General features: G+C 41.5%; 1 pseudogene across 1 annotated transcript in view; it reads right to left on the reverse strand.

The window, feature by feature from the left end:
* The window catches only part of LOC311528133 (dynein axonemal heavy chain 11-like), a 185123-nt pseudogene that overhangs the window by 112609 nt on the left and 52983 nt on the right, over positions 1-19531 (reverse strand). Inside the window, exons 10-12 of the transcript in view lie at positions 7813-8017; positions 6017-6178; positions 1823-1923 (exon numbers count right to left, since the gene is read on the reverse strand). The product of the transcript in view is annotated as a dynein axonemal heavy chain 11-like (transcript). The remainder of the gene's footprint in view (positions 1-1822; positions 1924-6016; positions 6179-7812; positions 8018-19531) is intronic.

Consider the following 19531-nt stretch of genomic DNA (forward strand, 5'->3'; position numbering starts at 1 on the left):
CCAGTGTAAGTTAGAAGAGCATAACTTAGAACAATCACAGAGAGAATAACTATAGAGCTCCACGGTGTTATTTTAGAGTCACTTTGCAGACTGTAATCCCATTTTAAATACCAGATTTTCAAAAAAGAGTGCAGTAGGTCAGCCCACAAACATCTGTATGGAAACAATCATTTGCATGTGCAAATTAGTTAATGGTGCAGCTACGTACCTTTCTGCATGTCAATTATTCAATCTACATGCACAGCAAATAGTAATTGAGTTTGTAATTTCAGTAATACCATGTGCAAATGGGTGGATAGGTGTGAAATTTCAAAATCTGCTGACACATACAGCTGCTTGCACACACAAATACACTGTCAGAGGGTAGACTGGCCCTTCTAGGGAGCTGGACTCGTCTCCGCCTGTATTTTGTTATCCATCCCCTTGTGATGGATTTGTGTATGGGACAGTGTGTGTTTGGTCAGGTGAGCAGGATTACCGGATAGCAGCCAGGGGACAGGATTCTCTATAAAAGGGAGCATGTGCGATCAGTGAGAAGGAGAAAGACAAAGGGATGCAGGGTATCCAGAGGGAACTCAGAATCCTGTCAGGAGCTACCTTCAGTGAGAGGCAGGAGCAGAAGCCTTAAGAAGAAGAGGCATGAGGAAACAGCAGTACCTGCGTTTTTGAGGAAGAACTGCTGAGTCCAGCCAAGAGCTGAAGAAATTAGTAGTGCAAGTCCCTGCATGGTGAGCATCAAGATTGATGCTTCAACATAAGTACAAGTGGAAACTATGCCCAGGTGTGATGTTAACTACAAGGGATAAAAAAGACCTTTTCACCATAGGAAAGATCCTCACAACATTGACAGCCCCTTTGACCTAATATACCCCAACCAACCAAAAAACCAAGCCAATGCACAATCCTGAAACTAACCACAAACAACCAATGCCCTAACAAAAGTAAATTACCAATCTTAAAAACAAAAGCTTTGCCCCGAGCAGAGTTTTTACCCTGAAAAAGGAAAAGTGCCAGAGATTTCATGAAGTCTACTAGGGACGTCACTGTTGCACCATTGGTTTTATGTGGAAGGTGCTCAGATACTACTGTGATGGGCAGCAGCTTAAAACCCAAAGGCAGGCAAGGCAAACAAAGAGTTCTCCATGCTCAGCAGAAGTAAGCTGGGATACATCTACACTACAGCTTCTGACAGCATAACTTATGTTGCTCAGGAGTGTGAATAAACCACCCCTGAGCAACGTGAGTGCTGGTGTGGACAGTGTCACTGCTGACACAGCTTCTGATGCTCGCAGAGGCTGGAGTCATTAAGCCGAGGGGACAGCGCTCTCCCATTGGCTTAGAGCGGCTACACTAGAGAGCTTATAGCGGCGCAGCTACATCGGTGCAACTGCGCTGCTGTAAACGCTCTACTGTCTCCATGCCCTTAGCAGTTCTCTCTCTTACTCTCTGCAGGGTCCAAACGGCAGAGCTTGTGCTGAACGCTGTAGATACGTCTTGAACATGATCCTCATCATGCTAAACAAATGCTTGTCGCTGTGGCCTTATTTCTGCTACGAGGTGGGGATACCTTGAAAGCTGCTTTCATTAAAGCAGGATCAGGTTTCCCTGTGTTCCCCAGCCCGCTCATCACCTTTTATCTGGTGCTTATATGTTTGTCAATCCACACTTGTGCAGTGCAAGAGCTAGTTCTACATGACAGCTTTGCAAGCATGTAATAAAAAGTTTAAACCTTTCACGCTCAAATTAAAATAGCTCAAATGAGAAACATTTACTCACTGAAAGGAAACATGTTTTAACAAAGTGTGGCACTTATAGCACCTACCTGAAGACGCTGATGTACTGAAAAACTTCCAGCAGTAAGATTCAGGCATATGACATACTGACAATTGTGGATTTCTTTTAAAATCAGTTTGTCTGTCATACCTATGTAGTTACAAAATAACAAAGGGATAATAAAGTTCAATTGTATATTCACCGTTTGAGATTTCTATTGACAGACGTTCACACTGAATGCTGCTACAAGAAAGGCTGATTATGTAGCCCTGTGTTAAAAGAACTGAAAAAACCCTCCTTTGTTAAAACTCCCTTACACACCATTTGAATCTTTTTAAGGAACACTGTCAAGGTTGACAGGCTCCAAATGTGGCCTCCTCTCACCAAATTATATTGGCAGATTTAAAATAACCATCAAGTAGGGGAAAAAAACCAGCTGTCAGCCACTCCAAAAAAAAAGGGCTGCAATAGTGTTAAACATCCCAACTCCAGGCAAGGAAGCATGAGCCAGCAACAATTAGCCCCTGGTGCTTGGTGAGAATCCGAACTATGGGTGCACAGAATGAGAGCTGATATGTATGTGCCATGCCATCTTGTGACAGAATGTACCCCCGGGTACACACCCTACACCCCATTGTAGTAAGTTTTGTACAAGGCATGTCTTGTAAGGTAACATTTGAAAACTCAATTTGATGGTCAGTATCATCCTGATACAACGTGTGTGGCAACATCATATGTAAAGTTATAAGATTTCCCTGTATGATGTTCCAAACCCTACCACTCTGCCCAAACAGAAGCTGGCAAACAGGTCTGTCCTAAACAAAGGAATGTGTACTCTGCTTAATTTGCATTTAAACAGTAAACAAAGTCATCAAGCAGGGAAGGAAAGACAGAAAGTTCAACCAAGTGTGAAAAAACCAGCAGGGAATATTCTTCCACAGTGACTCTTTTCTGTCTCCTAGTGCCGACTGAAAATGGCTTTAAAGAGAAGGTACTGAAACGATCCAAAGGAGGGACAAACATCCCAAGGGACACCTCTCTCTCCCCCAGCCCATTGCATTCACTGCACCTGAAGTGACAAAGGAAGCATTTGTTGGACTCTGGAGGAGGGGTCCTGCCCTACCGGATTTGGTCAGTAAGACAGCTGAAAACATGGTAAGAAACTTTGTTTGGATCTGATATAGTTTAAGTTCAGTATTAGTAAAACATCTTATCTTTGTTTTTCTTGTAACTATTTCTGACTTTTATGCCTCATTACTTGTACTCACTTGTATAAACTTGTTTTGCTGTTTTGTCTAATCCAGTGTGTTTAAACTGAAGTCTCTGAATAACTATTTGAGATAATGAGCTGACATATTTTACGAATAATGGATTTAATATAATTTGTACTGTCCAAGATAGGGCTGGGCAGTACAGGACATACATTTCTGGGGGGATCTAAGACTGAGTGTGTGTTGGGGTCACCCTGCAGTATAACCGAGGCTGGTGAGAGCCAGAGTGAAACCCAAGTGTGGCTGGCAGGCTGCAGTTAGACACAGAGGCATGTGGCATGCATGCTGGAAGGCTGTTTGTGAGTGGCCCAGGTGGGAGCTACTTCAGGAAGTCATTGTAAGGTTGCAATTGTAATGCAATTGCATTGTAAGTCATTGCAAGGTTGCAGGAAACGGATGACATAGCTGCTCATTAGTCTGGATTGTACCCAGCTATGTCACACATCTCTTCTACTCACCAGGCATTTCAAAATTGCCATGCGACCTTATCCACCTACAGGGGAGAGATCCTCATATGGTTGGCCTAATTCCAACATTTTCTCTTACAGTGGAGAACAGATATCCTTTTCAGTAATCTACCAAAGTTTTGTAAGTGTCCTTTCAAAAGGGACTATTATATAGTCCTTATAGCACACAACTCTTGGGTTCTGTTCTAAGAGCTGACTTGAAGTATGCCACTGCTGTACTATGACCTTGTGCAATTTATTTAGCTTCTTTGGATCCTTGCTTACCTATTGTTAAACTAGATCTGATCATATTTGCCCAATTCACAAGGATGTTGTGTGGTTTACTTTGTCCAGCCTAACCCTGAATCCATGTTCAGACAAAAAACACACTGAGGTCTGTAGTTTTGATAAAGGACTGAGAAGGATTTCATGACTGCCCCATCATGATTATATAAAATGCCTTGAGATCTTTGGATGAAAGTTGCTATAAAAGTGGGAAATATTATCATCATTGACTTCCCAATGAAATTTCTGCCAAAAAATGGAGAGTATGTGAAACACAGAAGGATATCTCTGTTGCCATAGATGCATAAGGTGCTAGGTTTAGGCGAGTATAAAGCGTATCTACATGGAAAATGACATAAGTGGAGGGGAAATATTTCATGTTTATCAATCCGATTTGTAGGAGGCACATTTTTCATGAAAATATTGATAGTAGTTTTGCTGCATATTTACAGAAGGATGGAACAGAACGGTCACACTCAAGCTGTCCCATTGTACCCAGCATGTTGTGTGCCTTCAAATTAACAAATCAAAACTTTGAGTTGACTTTTAATGTTAAGGCTGCATGTGATGAAAAGTGATGATTTCTACATCCTGAATGTCAAAAACAGACTCTTCCCAGATACATTTTTTGGTACAGGGAACAAAATGATACAAATAGCTGGGAGAAGTTAGAGTTCAGCATAAAAATGAGCATGGCTTCACCCCAGCTTCAAATGTATTTATCAGTGGACCCAGGGGAGCAGATCACACAGACAGAATCTAATAGATTGCTGACAGACAACATGTTGAACAGCTACCTCACAAGAAACCTCAGTGCAGCCAGAAATAAGACATCATCATAAGACGACTTCTGTTGGGTTCAATACTTTTTGTAAGAAAATTTTAAAATGTGCTCATCCTTATGGCAGACCATTCTTTTTCATCAAAAATTGTAAACCTGACATTTTATGGATCTCTAAATGTAAATATCTCCTTTAAATATTCTGTGTCTCCAAAGGGAACACTATCATTTTAAGATCAGTAAAGTACTGTACAGTATTTAGTCCTTTATTTTAACTGAGCTGTGTGGGCGTACACTGGACTGACATTGGGCAGGATTACAGATGATCAGTAATACTGGATAGAAATAGAGGCCCCAGTCCAATGATATTTACTCATTATATGATTGGGCAGGATACACTGCGCACGTTGTTATGCTAATTATAATACAGCATTTTCTGGGCTATCCTGGTAGCTGGTGGAAGTTGCCTAGTGTAGAAATAAGATGAAAGTTCTATAGTTTAATTTCCTACAAAGCATTCTGCACAAGCAATAACACTTCTGTATTCTTATTGTCCAGGAGCATCAATAAGAGAGAAGTTTATTTGGGGTCTTCCTTTTACTTTCAATAGCTCTTTTTCTAAAAAGATTGCATGTTCCGAAAATGCAAAATTAACTGAAACAAACATGGAATCCTCGGAAAAACAAGATTAATCTCTAGCTTCCACTATGCATTTTTCCCTCCTAGCCTGTATTTCTTTCTGGGCCCACTCCATTAAGCTCCTATCAGACACACTCATTGCTACAACCCCAGAGACAGTGGACAAAATTTAGAAATGCAGCCATCTAAACTAAAACCAGCAATCACCACAGTGAGACACAAACTCCTGTGTTCACGCCAAGAATACAAGCCCCGTCTGTGAGATGATTTCACCAGCCTTTTACAAAACATTTCTGTGAAATGGAGGGAAATAATCTCCACAAGATTCCCCACAGAGCTTCTCCTCTGCACACAGACCTACCACCTCTCCCATGGAGAAGTCAGTTGCCTTCACATCCCTGCCTCCAGATCACCAGAGAGATCGCTAGGAGTCTCACAGCCTGTACATGGAGAGGGAGCATGACAGGGATACCTGCAGCAAGGTAATCACAGAAATTTTAATGCAGCCTAAGATTTCATTTGCTTTCCCACAGCCCCTCTCCATGCAGGAAGGATGGTTCTAGGGGTTTCCCTTACAGCACAGCTATGGTACAGCTATGTTGCCACACAGACAGCTCTTGGCCTTCCACAAATTTAGGAGGATACATGCTTGGGGGAGGGGGGGTGCTCATGGAGATCCCAAATGCTTAGCTTCACACAGGTTGCGCACTGGTTCAAAGATCTGGCCCTTTGGATATAAAATCAGGATCTGAGTTACTTGCTGTAATAGGAGCTCTTCAAATAAATATCAGTAACACTGACAACTTTAAAATTTTTTTTACCAGCGACTGTAGTCAAGAGGTTGTGTAATTAGAGCAGGAGGTTGGACAGTACTATAGGCATCAACCTCAGGCACGTTAAGATCATCAATTAAATAATTATTTTAGCACCTGGGAGAGAATAATTTCTTCTAGCTTTCTTTTCCAAGGGTCTTTTGAGAACACCTGTCAATGGAAGAAATGTTGTGAGAGGATAAATGTTGAGGCATTTGTATAGCAGAAGGCCTCATGCTTACAAACACTTGACCAGGTCCTTCACTTTAAGCACATGAATCCTCCCACCGGACAGCTCATGTCCTTAAAGTGAAGCGCCTGCTGAAGTGTTTGCAGGTTAAAGGTCCAAATGTTGCTCTTTGGATAATAATTTAGAAGAATTGCATTCCATACATCCCTCCCTTAAACCAGAAAACCTAATCAGGTATCACTTTTATTTATGGACACAGACTGTTGTTACTACTGTTCATTTTTAATATCTGATGGTTACCACAACAGAAGAAATTATGACAAACCATTAAATAAACTTAAACGGGAGCCTCAAGTACTTCATATAGTTTACAGTTTATTTATATTCTCCATTGTTTTAAATAGTCTCTTAAAATTTTGAAATAAAATGTTGCCCAACAAGGTTACCATTTTGCACTTCTCCCTTTAGTTCCCTACATTTATTTTAAGTGAATTTAGGGCTAGTAGAGAGTAGATGACTGCCTGACAGCTCTTAAGAATGAAGCCTTCTTCGCTTTGTCAGTCACAGAATTGCAGACTTGGTACCATACAGGCAGAGGGAGCTCATGTTTTCCCCACAGTGACCTGGGAGGACCTCTGCTAGGGTGGAGAGACTAGTTCAGTCTATATATACACACTATACCTCTGCCCTCTTTGCTCAGTCTGCCTGCATGGGTACCAAAGCTTCTGTGATTCAGACACATATCTTAGAAACTTAACTAAGGGCTTCAATTCATTTTTCATAGGTAATGGAATGGTCAGGTAATGATTTGTTCACATTATCAATTTGAACCAATGACCTGGAAGTTAAATGCTCCTTATCCCATTTCCAATCTCTGAGCCACCTAGTCTCTTTTAGCCCTTGTTTTTCATTTTTCTTTTGGTTAATTCTTTGGTTGCACATCATCAGCAATAGCAGAATATCACTTACAGAGGATTTTTTCATGAACTTGTGCTCTTTCTGCTGGCTCCGTTGTAGCATAGTGCAAAATATTGTAGAACCTACATAAATAGTGGCTGTATTTTTCAAATTCTCTATTACAATAAAGGTGGTAAAAAATAAACTTTTGGAATCAGGACATTTTCCACCAGAGTTTAACAATTTTACATCAGGTATTGAGCCTAGACTAATAGCATTCCTTTACTTGCAAGCTCACTCTCCTGCTGTATACTATAAAAATCTAATACTTCATGCACAACATTTTCAATAGTGAAAGATAGTTATTCATCATTAAATTAGTGATTTGCTACATGAATACCACGTCTAGCTTGGAAAAGGAAATGGTAAACATTATGTGAACTCTGCCACTAGAAAGGACAACATTTCTTTTGGAGAGTTACTGTCAACCATTAACTGAGCTATTTGGGTTGGTTAGGCACAAACTGAATGTGCGTATGTCCTTATGATAAATAAATGACACAGGACTTACAATTTTAAGGCCTGATTCTCCTCTCCCTTAAACCAGTGCTAATCAATAGTAATGCTATCGAAATGAATCGAGTCCCACTAGTAAAGAGAGAGGCTAAGTGAGAGGAGAATCAGGTCCTTGGAGTGGAGAACAGTTACAATTACGTATGCTGAAGCATAGCAGATGTTGTGTAGAAAATGAAAGGGACTTTGGCCACCATGTAACCTTCTGATAGCTTGGTAACCTTGTCGGACACAAGGACTGCTTTTCCAACCCCAGGATTTCCGATTAGCATAATTGGCTTCCCCTTCTCCAAAAGTAAATCCACAGAACATCTCAGGCAAACTGTCCCAGGAGAATGAATCAAGACAGTCTACTTGCAAAGAAAAAACTCAAGGCATGTGTGTGTTAGAGACAAAGAAAAGATGTATGTTATGCAGTTAAAAGAGTTTAAACACGACTATAAATCAAAGAGTTTGTTTTTAATACTCCAATGTAGTGATAAGTGAATTAATATGCAAGATTAAACAAGTGGAAATATACAGCAGAATTTATATTTATCATAATCTTAATTTTGTAACAACAGCGAATTATTTTTAAACACTAAGCAAAGATCAGAAATTAACACTAAGCAAAGATCAGAAATTAAATAGTCTAGTAAGATTACATTATATGGCATTTATAACTCAATGTAGTAGGATACTACATTTTCCTGTCACTGGTAAGATAGTGAAATATAATATTAAAATTATTGCAATATCTATACACACATTTTCAAATATAAATGGCATGCTATAAACATAACTCATTCCACTACTGTATGATTATGTTGAAATAATATAACATGGATATAAATGAAAAAAAATGATGTTGAATTGCCTTACCAGCTAGTTGGAATGAAATACTATCCAAGAAGATCAGAATTAAAATTGGGAAACTGAGTAAATTCTGTAGCAATAGTTTTATTCTCAGAAAAGCACCAATTTCTTTTGAAAATGAAATTGCAGATATACTTTAATATTTATCACACCAGGTACTTCATTCACACTGTACAAAATAGCTATATCATTGGCAGAAATGAAGTATGAAGTCAGCTTCTATAGCAGATAAAATTAGAATCTAGTGAGTGGTGGAGAAAAAAAGATTTCTCGCTACAAGGCTCCAAATAAAAAATAAAATATAGGGCCTGTAATGCACCGTAATTTATACAAACCTGTGAACTGGAGGAGGCAGATAGAAAAATGTATAGTTGTGATGTGTTTTTCATATTGAATAAATCCCACACCTTCAGTTGTGTTCCAACTGTCTGGCTGCGCATATGCAACATATTAACACAAGTCATGAGTCGAAAGATCACAAGTGCTAAAACAGCACTGCTTAGGCATAAAACAGCATGTCTAATGGGAAACAGGGTTTCTGAGTTCTTTTCTTGCATCTGCCATTAAGAGAGAAATGTGTTCTTGAGAAAAGCCAGGTCTATACTATAAACTTACATGGGTATATCTATGTCGCTCAGGGGTGTGAAAAATCCACACCCTGAGCAACGCAGTTATACTGATTTCAGCGAGAGGCGGTAGCAAAGTTGACAGGAGAAGCTCTCCCGTCGGCATAGTAACACCATTGAAGCGCTGCAGCATTTTAAGTGTAGACCTGCCCTTAGTCAGTTAACCTCTCTGTGTCTCAGTTTACCCACAAGCATAATAGATACTGAATAGCTACTTGACAGGGATGTTGCAAGGCTTAATTACGGTCTTTTATTTGAGATCCTTGTGTGTAAGGTGCTAGATAAGCACAAAGTATTTTAACATGGAGAAATGGTAGACTCTTCTTAATGAAGGCTGTAATCACCTTCCATTGTACAAATCTTTTTCTCTTTATAGCTTTGGCTTGACCTAAAATTTGCCATGTTTACTCTGAACATAAAGGACCATGTTTCTATCTCTGTCAATGAAACTGACTGAGGAGCCAAAAACAACCCACCCAAAATAAGATGACAAAAATATTTTCATCATCAGTCTCTCAACTGACTATTTTCAAAAGTGAAAAGAAACTCCATCCTCCGGTAAAATTACTCCTCCTCCCATCTTTCCCTCCAAAATGCTCCACTAGCAGTGTCCAGATGGGGTAACTGAGGAAGACAGGCTTAAATGATTTGTCAAAGATCATACCTTTGTAGGAAGTTTGTAGCAGAGTTTTGAACAGAACTCTGATCTTATTCGTGGTAAAGACTACATCTTCTAGGACTACACAAAATAAAACCATAAAAGCTGTTTAAAACAAACTAAACAATCAATAAACTTTGGGAAATTACAAAATTAAAACATTTGGTTTCAAAACCCATTAAATCTGCTAAGAGCCAACAATGTTCTGACCTGTAGTATGACATCATTTTCAAAACTCAAGTAACTTAAAAAGCAAAGAAATTAATAGATAAGGACTAGAGCTAAGTGAAATTTTTCAGACAAAACTTGTGTAGCCAAAAAATGCATATACTGGTTGATGAAAGCATTTAGTGAATTTGTGCCAAATTGTGACTAAAAAAAATCTAAATTTTCCAAACAAAACATTTTCATTTTTTTATTCAAGATGATTTTTCATTCAGAATTTGCTTAAATTTTATTTTTAAAGGCAAAAATACCTCACAAATAAAATGAAACAAAATTCTTTTGACTTTTTTGTTTGATCAAAAAATTCAAAAAAGAGTTGTTTTGGTCAACATGTCTTTTCTCCCCAGGTTTGGCCATTGAACAAAAAAACTATTAATTATACCATTTTTGTAAGGACATCATACATTTTACACAGCCCACATAACAAACAAATATTTTTATTAAGTATTAAAATCCATATTTTATCACAACCCAACCAATGTTAATGCAGACTCTGAGCCACCCTGACCTTTCAGAACAAAGCTCCTGTCCAGCAACCAGTATATTCTATTCATCAAGCAAGGAGACTAATGTAACATTACAGCACAATTTTCCTCGCCACAAACCTTTGCACTTATCATGCCCTGCAGTACTGCCATTTTTCTTCAACTGAGCTGTCAGGCCTAGCAATAAGGAACTGCAGGAGAGCTAACTACAAGAAAAGGCAAAGGAAAAAGAGGGTGGGGAACTTGGAATGCTTTGTTCTAAGTTTAAGTGGAAAAGTAGACTGAAAAACCCCTGCAGATAAAAGGTGTTGGAAGGAGATCATAAAGGCTGTTATGAAGTTAAACAATTTTTAAAAAGTGGCGAAAAAAGACAAAGGGCACATGCAAGAAAACTTTAAAGATGTGCTCTAATTGCTAAATTCTGGACTGGATTTTCAACATTCCCCAAACTGCAGAGATTTTTAGATTAAGGCTCTGCTCTAGTGATATATAACAGGAAGAAGAAGTGAGAAAATACAAAAAGCAGAATAAAGCAAAACAAGGAAGAAAAATGGATGGATATAAACCAAGTATGGAGAAATAGCACACACAAAAAAAAAAGTACTAACTTTACAGCAGCTGGATTTCTTCTAGAATCACAAGGATCCCACTGCAGGAGAACTCACCTGGTGCAGCCAACCCCAGAATCTTTTAGCCAGCACCCTCTTGTATACCTTCATGCCCTTACAGTGTGGGTATAAAAGGCAGAGCAGCCCCAACTGCCACATAGTTCCTTAACTAACATAGAAATCCAGATAAAGGTTCAATATCATTGGGGAAGGAGGGCAAGTCATGGCATCCATGTGGACAAAGCATCCAAAGAACACCAGATACAAGAAAGTAAGTAACCTCTTTTTGTTGTGAGCACTCTTCCACATGGATCCTACCGTAGGTAAGCGACTTGCAGTTGCCCCTCAACGAGGGAAGAGATTGGAGTACCTGTCTGAATAATGATTATGGAACAGCTCTACCAAAATGGGCATCTGATATAGAAACTGTGACAATGGAGTAGTGACTGGCGAATCTATGAACTGAACTCCAGGGATAGGGATACCTCTTAAACAATCATAGAATCATAGGACTGGAAAGGACAGAGGAGTATTGGTTAAGTTGAAGGCACCTACATGCCCTGCCTGACCAGGGCTGCATGGCTCAGGAGCTATGTAAACCTCCATCCCAACTCCCTATGCCCCCCTTGGAGCCATGGAGCCTCAATAAGAGCATCATCCAGACCCCTGGACTAACAAGTGACTACTGTACTAAGTCCCTGTTCTGTACTAGAATTTATTGACACTAGGCAATCAGCTGCAGTCTCAGGTTTACCTGAAATTGTTCCAAGTGAAAAGTGCCCAGTAATAAACCACCCAAAGTACAGAACACACTGTGCAAGTCCTATCTGTTTGAGCTTCCTGACACAAGATTATAGACCTGGAGGCCCAATCCTGCCACTTTGGCTCACCTGAGCAATCTATGGGCTGCAGGATCAGGCCCATTACTCTCCTAAGCAGCCCAGTGTTCACATAAGACTCCCAGAGAGGAATTCCTTATTTAACACAAATCAATTTTATGTTCTCCCCTGTAATTTGATATATCTGCCTCTGAGATCTCACTTCCCCATGGTCAAATCATTATCCCAGGACAGGTCCTATTCAACATGAAGAAGAGAAACTTCTGATCAGCCTACTCTATCTGCTCTATGCCCCTAATATTTCTGTCAATATATTTTGTTTCCAACCCTTTTGTTTTTTCATTTCACACAGCTGTAGGCCCCAATCTTGTTTGCAATGAATTTAATGGCAAAACACCTGCTGACTTCAATGTGCCCAGGCCTCGAGCATCCAATCTCTGCATGTGGGCTGTACCACTCACCATTGTGACATTTCTACTTGTAAAAATGTGAAATGTGTGTGCACATGTGCAGCACTGAGGCATTTATAGTCCAACTTACGTACAATTCACCACAGAATCCTCCTCAGATAGTGGCAACTAGTAATGTCTCACAAAACAACAATGAAATGGCCAGTGTCCTACCAGCAGTGTAATGATAATCACACATTTGCAAGGCAGCTACAAAACAAGGCTCTAAGCGTTTCCAGGAATGTTCAATATTCCAATGAAAAGCACAAACTGTAGTTCAAATATGTCTTCACTCTGAGTGCATTGGGTCATTTACCTTAACAATGTGAACGTGCTCTCATTATCATGTTCAACTTGATTAGTGTATAGTCTAACATTTAAAAGTGCACTTCAGATGGACGAATGTATGAATGCATGATTGGTTCCTAATAAATTGAGCAACCTTCTAATGAACTGTGAGGGATCTAGAAGGAACTGTGGTAGATACTAGACAGACACAGAGAACCAGACAAAAGGAGATAATAAGGAGGGGAAGATATTCTTTCAAACAGTTTGTCATATGTGCATCACATACTGTATAACTCATTGCTAACTTAGGGATATTGAGCAGGAGGGTGTACAGAGTCAGGGAGGTAGAAATCATTAGGAATTTGGGTGGGGAAAGTGGATGCTAGTGAAAGGTCATATGTAGATATCACAGGCATGACCAGTCTGACTGATGTGATTTGGGACTGTGCTACTCAAATATATCATGCCCTGGAGCAGGGAGCTAACCTTGTCTCTCTATCCATCTCTCGTTTGTCTGCTATTGGACTATTTCATTCAGTTCTGAGCACCACATTACCAGAAAGATATTATCAATTATCACATTCATGTGGATTCGGAGAAAATCAACAAAAATGATCAGAAGATTAGTGAGGACAGATGTAATGTGCCTAGTGTGGCTAAGAAACAAGAGAGAGGACATGATCAAAGTATTCCACAGCTGTTTGAAAGAGGTTGACACCACAGAAGGAAAAAAATTGTGAGGTAAATGGGGGTATAACTAGAAGTAATTATTTTAAATTAAGAAAGGGAAAAACTGAATATTAGGAAAAAGTTTAGTGAGATATATTAGGATGTATAATTCCCCTCAGTGGTAGTAGAAGAAGCCCCATCACATTGGACATTTAAAACTAAAGCACTAGAAAGTATACTGCAGAGATTAATAGTGAATTACTAGGGTAAGTTTTTTCCATCTCTAAATTCTGAGTCTATGTTATGGATTACTATTGTAACCATCTGCTTTTTCCATTATTCTGAAATTTTCCATCTCTCGTATTCCTTCAAAAAGCAGTTGTTCGTATGAACTTTTTCCACTTGTCTCCTATAATCCTTGAATGTCAACATTGCCCATACACTAGTGCCTGCCGTTCAGTTTTCACTGAGAATACAATGCTTGGACAAACTGAACCTGTGGCATTTTTGGCATAGCCATTTTAACTCTTTGCACACCAAGAAGAAATTTGAAATGAAAAGTCAGGCCACAGCAGATATTATAGCTTTGGTAACACCAAGAACTTCCTTTCCAAATATCTGGAGTGTTATATACATTTCATGTCTCAGCAGCCTAAGCAGGACTTGCTCCCAAGGTCAGTAATGAGTCATTTTTGGCCTCGGCAATACTACTAATGTTTCTAGGTTTAGTCACATAACATGTTTACTCAACTGAAGTACACTGGGAGTTGTACAAACACATTTCTGGGAAAAGGCTGTTCTGGAGTCTCTCTAATTTACCTCCTTTTAAAAGTTTATCTAATCTTTCTCCATATTTGCTACACGCACCACTGGGGCATCTGAGTGCCAGTCAAGGGTTAAATATAAGGGCTCTTTCTGTTTATTTCTTCCTGTTCTTCCACCTCATTATCTGGAGATTTGGGAGTGCAGGAAAGCTCAGTTAAAGAAATAAGAATTTGCATTTTTTTCTGAAAGGAGTGAGGTTCTACCTCTTAAAAGACCTCACATCATCACTATTATTCAGACTGGTTGTGTTCTCTTTATCTACATGAATGACCCAGTGATGTAACATAAGACTAGAATAGCTCCATTGATCTGCTGCAGAATGCCAATGCCTATATATGTATGTACATGTTTGTGAATGCCTCCGTTGTCCACTGAAATACCTATAACTCAAGGACTAGCAAAGAGGACTGTACATTCCCAGTCACTGAAAACACAGCCATGAGAGAAGGGTTTTAAAGGAGTAAGGGTTACAGCACAGATGTGATGTTTTCTCTTCTGTGGCTGTTATGTTCTTCTGGAAAAAAACTGACAAAACATGTTTCTACAATCATTTGCTCACTTAGGTAAGAAGCACTTCATCAGAAGGTAACAGCAGGATCATATACTAGTATCAATAGCAGACTCTTTCATGAGGCCTGTGGCTATCAAAGAGGAACTGTAAAAATCCAATGACTACCCACACTTGCACTTTGACTGAAACTGTGCTCCTTTTTCTTGGTAAACAAAGAAATAGATTCTGGCAGTAAACCTGCCAGCCCACCTCAAGATTACAACAGCAGCAAAAGAAAGGGTATCCCTCTTAACAGCCACACCTACCATAAAAGCAGCAAGAGCAGGTTCAGTAGTGGTGTTCAACATACTCACTGTTAGTTACTGCTGACATAGCCAGTACAGTAGAACCTCACAGTTACAAACACCTCAGGAATATAACTCTGAAACGTCTGTAACTCTGAACAAAACATTATGGTTGTCCTTTCAAATGTTTACAACTGAACATTGACTTAATACAGCTTTGAAACTTTACTATGCAGAAGAAAAATATTGTTTTCTTTTTTTTTAATAGTTTACATTTAACACAGAAATGTACTGTATTTGCGTTGGTTTTCTTTTTGTCTTTGCTGCCTGATTGTGTACTTCCAGTTCCAAATGAGGTGTGTGGTTGACTGGTTGGTTCGTAACTCTGGTGTTCATAACTCTGAGGTTCTACTGTACTATATTTGCATGTAGAAGAGATTGGGAATTTTTTCAGATACCTTTTTTTTTTTTTTGGTTGGAAAATGCCAATTCATGAAAACTAAAATTTTTGCAGAAAGACAACTTTCATTAGGAAGGTTTCTCATGTACAGAATGGAATATATATGAATATGAGCGAGAGAGAGAGAGAATAGCCACAGAACAGCCAATAGCCTATTGGTTTAGAGGATTCACCTGAGATCCCAGACCAATTCCCTGCTCTACCTGATTCAGGGCAGGAACTTGTCTCCCACATCCCAGTCGAGTTCCCTAACCACCAGGCTATATGGTCAGTCAATCTGTCAGTCAATTCAGGCCCAATTAATATTAATTATTTATTTAAAGTGGAACAGCTCCAACAGGAGGGACTGCGTGTGATAGAGACTTGATTCAGGCAAAGCCGGGACTTGATCTTGGGCTTCCCACATCTCAGGTGAGTAACCTATTTGATGATGGGCTATTTTGAGGTGGGTCCCTCTCCCTCTCTCTCACAAAAATGTTTTAGTTTTTTCTTCCATATTGGAATGAAAACAAATTTTTAAACCTGGACATTTTTCACAAATTGGAATTCTTGTTTTCTGGCCAGCCCTACTTGTATGGCTAATAAAACCATGTGTAAGAGGCATGGTTTTCACCACTGGCAAGAAAGGTAGCTTAGCCCAATGAGCAATGCACAGGACTAGGAGTCAGAAAAACAAGGCTCTGCAGCTGATGGTGTGCCTTTCCATGCCTCAGTTTCCCCATCTATAAAATGGGAAGAGTGACAATTCTTTTCCTTTGAGAGCTGGGGAGAAGGCCAGCCTGTTAATGTGTGGCAGAGAATGCGAGTAGGAAATCAGTCCCCAGAATCCAGGGGAAATTGAAGCCTCTGAGCACTGACTGGCACCCAACCCCAGTTTGGGTGATCAGTGAAGATGGAGTATGTAATACATCCTGTTGGTAATGGCACAGTGGCAACAGACAGCCACACACCAGCAGCAGGCAGTTGTGCTACAGTGGCAGTAGGAACAGCAGCAACAGATCCAAACTGTGCTCCTGCAATTGATAGAGCACCTGCAGAAAGAACAAGAGGCCCAATTTGCCACTCCACAGACATGGCAAGAGGCTCACGTCCAACAACAAGAGTGGTTGCAGAAGCGGCTGGGCCAAGGGACTCTGGGAAATTAAACTGGTACTGGAGAAGGTAGTTTGGGCTGACTGGACTCTGGTTTGGTGAAGCTGGGGCAAGAGGATGACCTGGAGGCATTCCTCTGTACTTTCAAGGAAGTGGCCAGTGCAGCAGCTAGGAAGAATCGACTTGGGCAGCCTGCAAAGCACCATTTCTGACAGGCAAGGTACAGGCAACCTCCCGAGCAGCGAGTGACAAGCGGGCAGCCTGCTATCCTGTGGTGAAGGCTGCCATCTTGGATAAAGTGGGATTGACTCCAGAGACATAGTGGCACCACTTTTTGGCTGAACCATTCCCAGAGGGAGTACAACCATAGGTAGTGGCTTAGAGATTATGGGACTTCATTGCCTGGTGATTATGCTCAGAGATAGCTCCACAGAGAAAATCATGGACCAAGTGGGATCCCAGAGTGAGGTAAGGAGATTCCAACCCGCCCCAGTGGGAGAGACAGGTGAACAGGCAGAAGTCTTTGAGGCTTGAAAGAGCCATGTGACCTGAATGGCATGGCACACTAGGAATGTCCCACTGCGGGAGACCAAACAAGAGGATACCATGATCTGGAATGCGTCGGGAAGCTATCAGTGGGAAAGGGTCCAAAGTAGCCCAAACAGGGGGAAGTGCTTCCAGAGCTAGCCACGGAAATCCACTGATGCGCTTCAAATATAGCAGGCCTGGGTATATTTGGATGACTAATAAAAGAGTGTGATTACCAAGGTTGCTATTACAACCAGGCTTGAAGCCTGCAGTCCACTCTGAATGGTACTGGGGCTCAGCCATACATGGTACCCGTTTGACTGGGGAGGACTGTTTGTAGAAGATCTAGTGGGCTCAGGATGTGGGTACACCCTTGTCCAGGAAAATGGGGTGCTGGCAAAGAAGATGTATCAGCATCTCCCCCATACATGTCTTATGTTTACATGGGGAGACATGATTCTACCCCCAAAACAGAGGTTGAGCAGGGGTGGAGAGATCGGCTATGTGTCAGGGTAGTGGAGGATCTTCCATGACCGATACTTTTAGGAAGACACTAGTGGGGTTCCCCAGCCCTGATGCAGAGGAAAGTAGCATAAGAGCTGGCAGATGAGAAAGGTCTTGTGAACCCAGATCAGTGGCCAAAGACAGATAAAACCAACTGTTGATCAGAAAAGGAGTGCAGAGAGCAGGAAGTTTGAGTTATAAACTCATCAACTTTAAGACCAGAAGCAGGGGCGGCTCTACCAATTTTGCTGCCCCAAACAGTTGCCGCCGAATTGCCGCCGCGGGACACAGACTGCCGCCCCATTCTAAATGCCGCCCCAAGCACCCGCTTGGAAAGCTGATGCCTGGGGCCAGCCCTGACCAGAAGGGCCCATCATGATCATCTAGTCTGACCTTCTGCACATTGCAGGCCACAGAACCTCACCCATCCGCTTGAGACAGACTGAGAGGAAGTCCTCAGTCATCTTCAAAGCTTACAGGAGCAACTGAAAGAGTATCAACAAGAACTAGAGGATGTAAACATCTTCCAGCAGAAGATCATCAATCAGATGATAAAACTGGACTAAGAATTAGCATGGTCTGGGGTGGACGCAGATTGTGGGAAACAGCAGTGCTTGACTGAGGAGTTGGCTACTCTTCAGATGCAAAAGGGTACCAGGGAGCAAAAGCTCATGGCACAGAATGAGCAGCAAGCAGTGCGAGCCCAGACAGGACTGCAGGCCAAACGGCACGCTGTGGGGGCCCAAAAGGGATTTCATCAGCATGCTGGGGCCCAGGTAAAAGGCTGGGGTCAAAGCAGTGCTTTTTGTGGAAGGGGATTCAGAGAGCACCTGTTTTATGGACTGGGGGGACTGCCAGAACAACTAGCAGCTGCTGACAATCCAGAAAGCACAGCTGGCTGCAGGACATAAGGTGACTCAGGAAGAAAGGGGCCACCTGATCTTAATGGTTCATAAGCTTGAGGGAGAATTAGAGACTCTGTGTGCAAAGACCTCAAAATCAAAAAAATGAGGCTCTATTGACTGTCCCCTGGTTAGGTTGTCGACTGTAAGGCTTCCCTTAGGGGTGGCAAGGTCTTAAAGAGAGGAGTGTCACAGGCTGTCACTAAGAGGGAGCAGGGCAAGTGCCCCCCGTCCCTGGTCAGCTGATGCAAATTAGGTTTAAAAGAGGGCACCTTTGCCTGGAGGAGCTGAAGACCTGGTGAGTCTGAGCCAGGGAGCTGCAAGTTCCCGTACAAGGTAAAGGGGGGAGAACCCTGGGAGCTGTATCCCAGGGTGGGTTGCGGAACTGTTGCTTTGCCTATACTGGGAAATAAACCCTGGAAAGAGACTCTGGGTGTGGCAGTGGGCGCTTTGGGACCTGGGAAGAAGGCCAGCTCATTACAGATGCCTTCCTATTGCAATTACCACCTCCAAAGCCTGTAGCGATAGGAAAGGAAAAGACTCAGAGCAGCTCTCCTTAACAAAGGGACAGAGATGAGAGGCTACAGAGGACTGGTGTACTCTTCCTGCCACACAGGCAGTAGAGGTTCCCCACCATAGGCATTGCCAACCGTCTTTTGGGTCAAACGCAGCATGACCTGAACATATCTTTCCATAAGATTTTCCTCTCCCAAAGCTTACACATATTGCCAGCCTCCATAGCCAGAGACCAATACATTCAGGGGAAACACTTCTAGTCATTAAAGGGAAATTCCTGCCCCTCTCCACATTATGTGATCATGGAAGGCCCAAACTGTAGTGGGCCAATGGTCTGAGGCCTGGCTGTGGAAAGGCCATGCAGAAGCCCTCTGCACTCCTTCTCTGCAGCAGTATGGAAGGGCAGAAGCATAGACACCAACTTACTCAGATCCTACGGGGGAGGGGTACTAGACCCCTGCTCCGCCCCAGGCCCTGTTCCCACTCCATCCCTTCCTCCAAACCCCTGCTCCCACCCCACCTCTTCCCTCCCCTGGCCTC

Source organism: Lepidochelys olivacea (assembly GCF_965140295.1).
Source record: "Lepidochelys olivacea isolate rLepOli2 genome assembly, chromosome: 11".
Taxonomy (NCBI): Eukaryota; Metazoa; Chordata; order Testudines; family Cheloniidae; genus Lepidochelys; species Lepidochelys olivacea.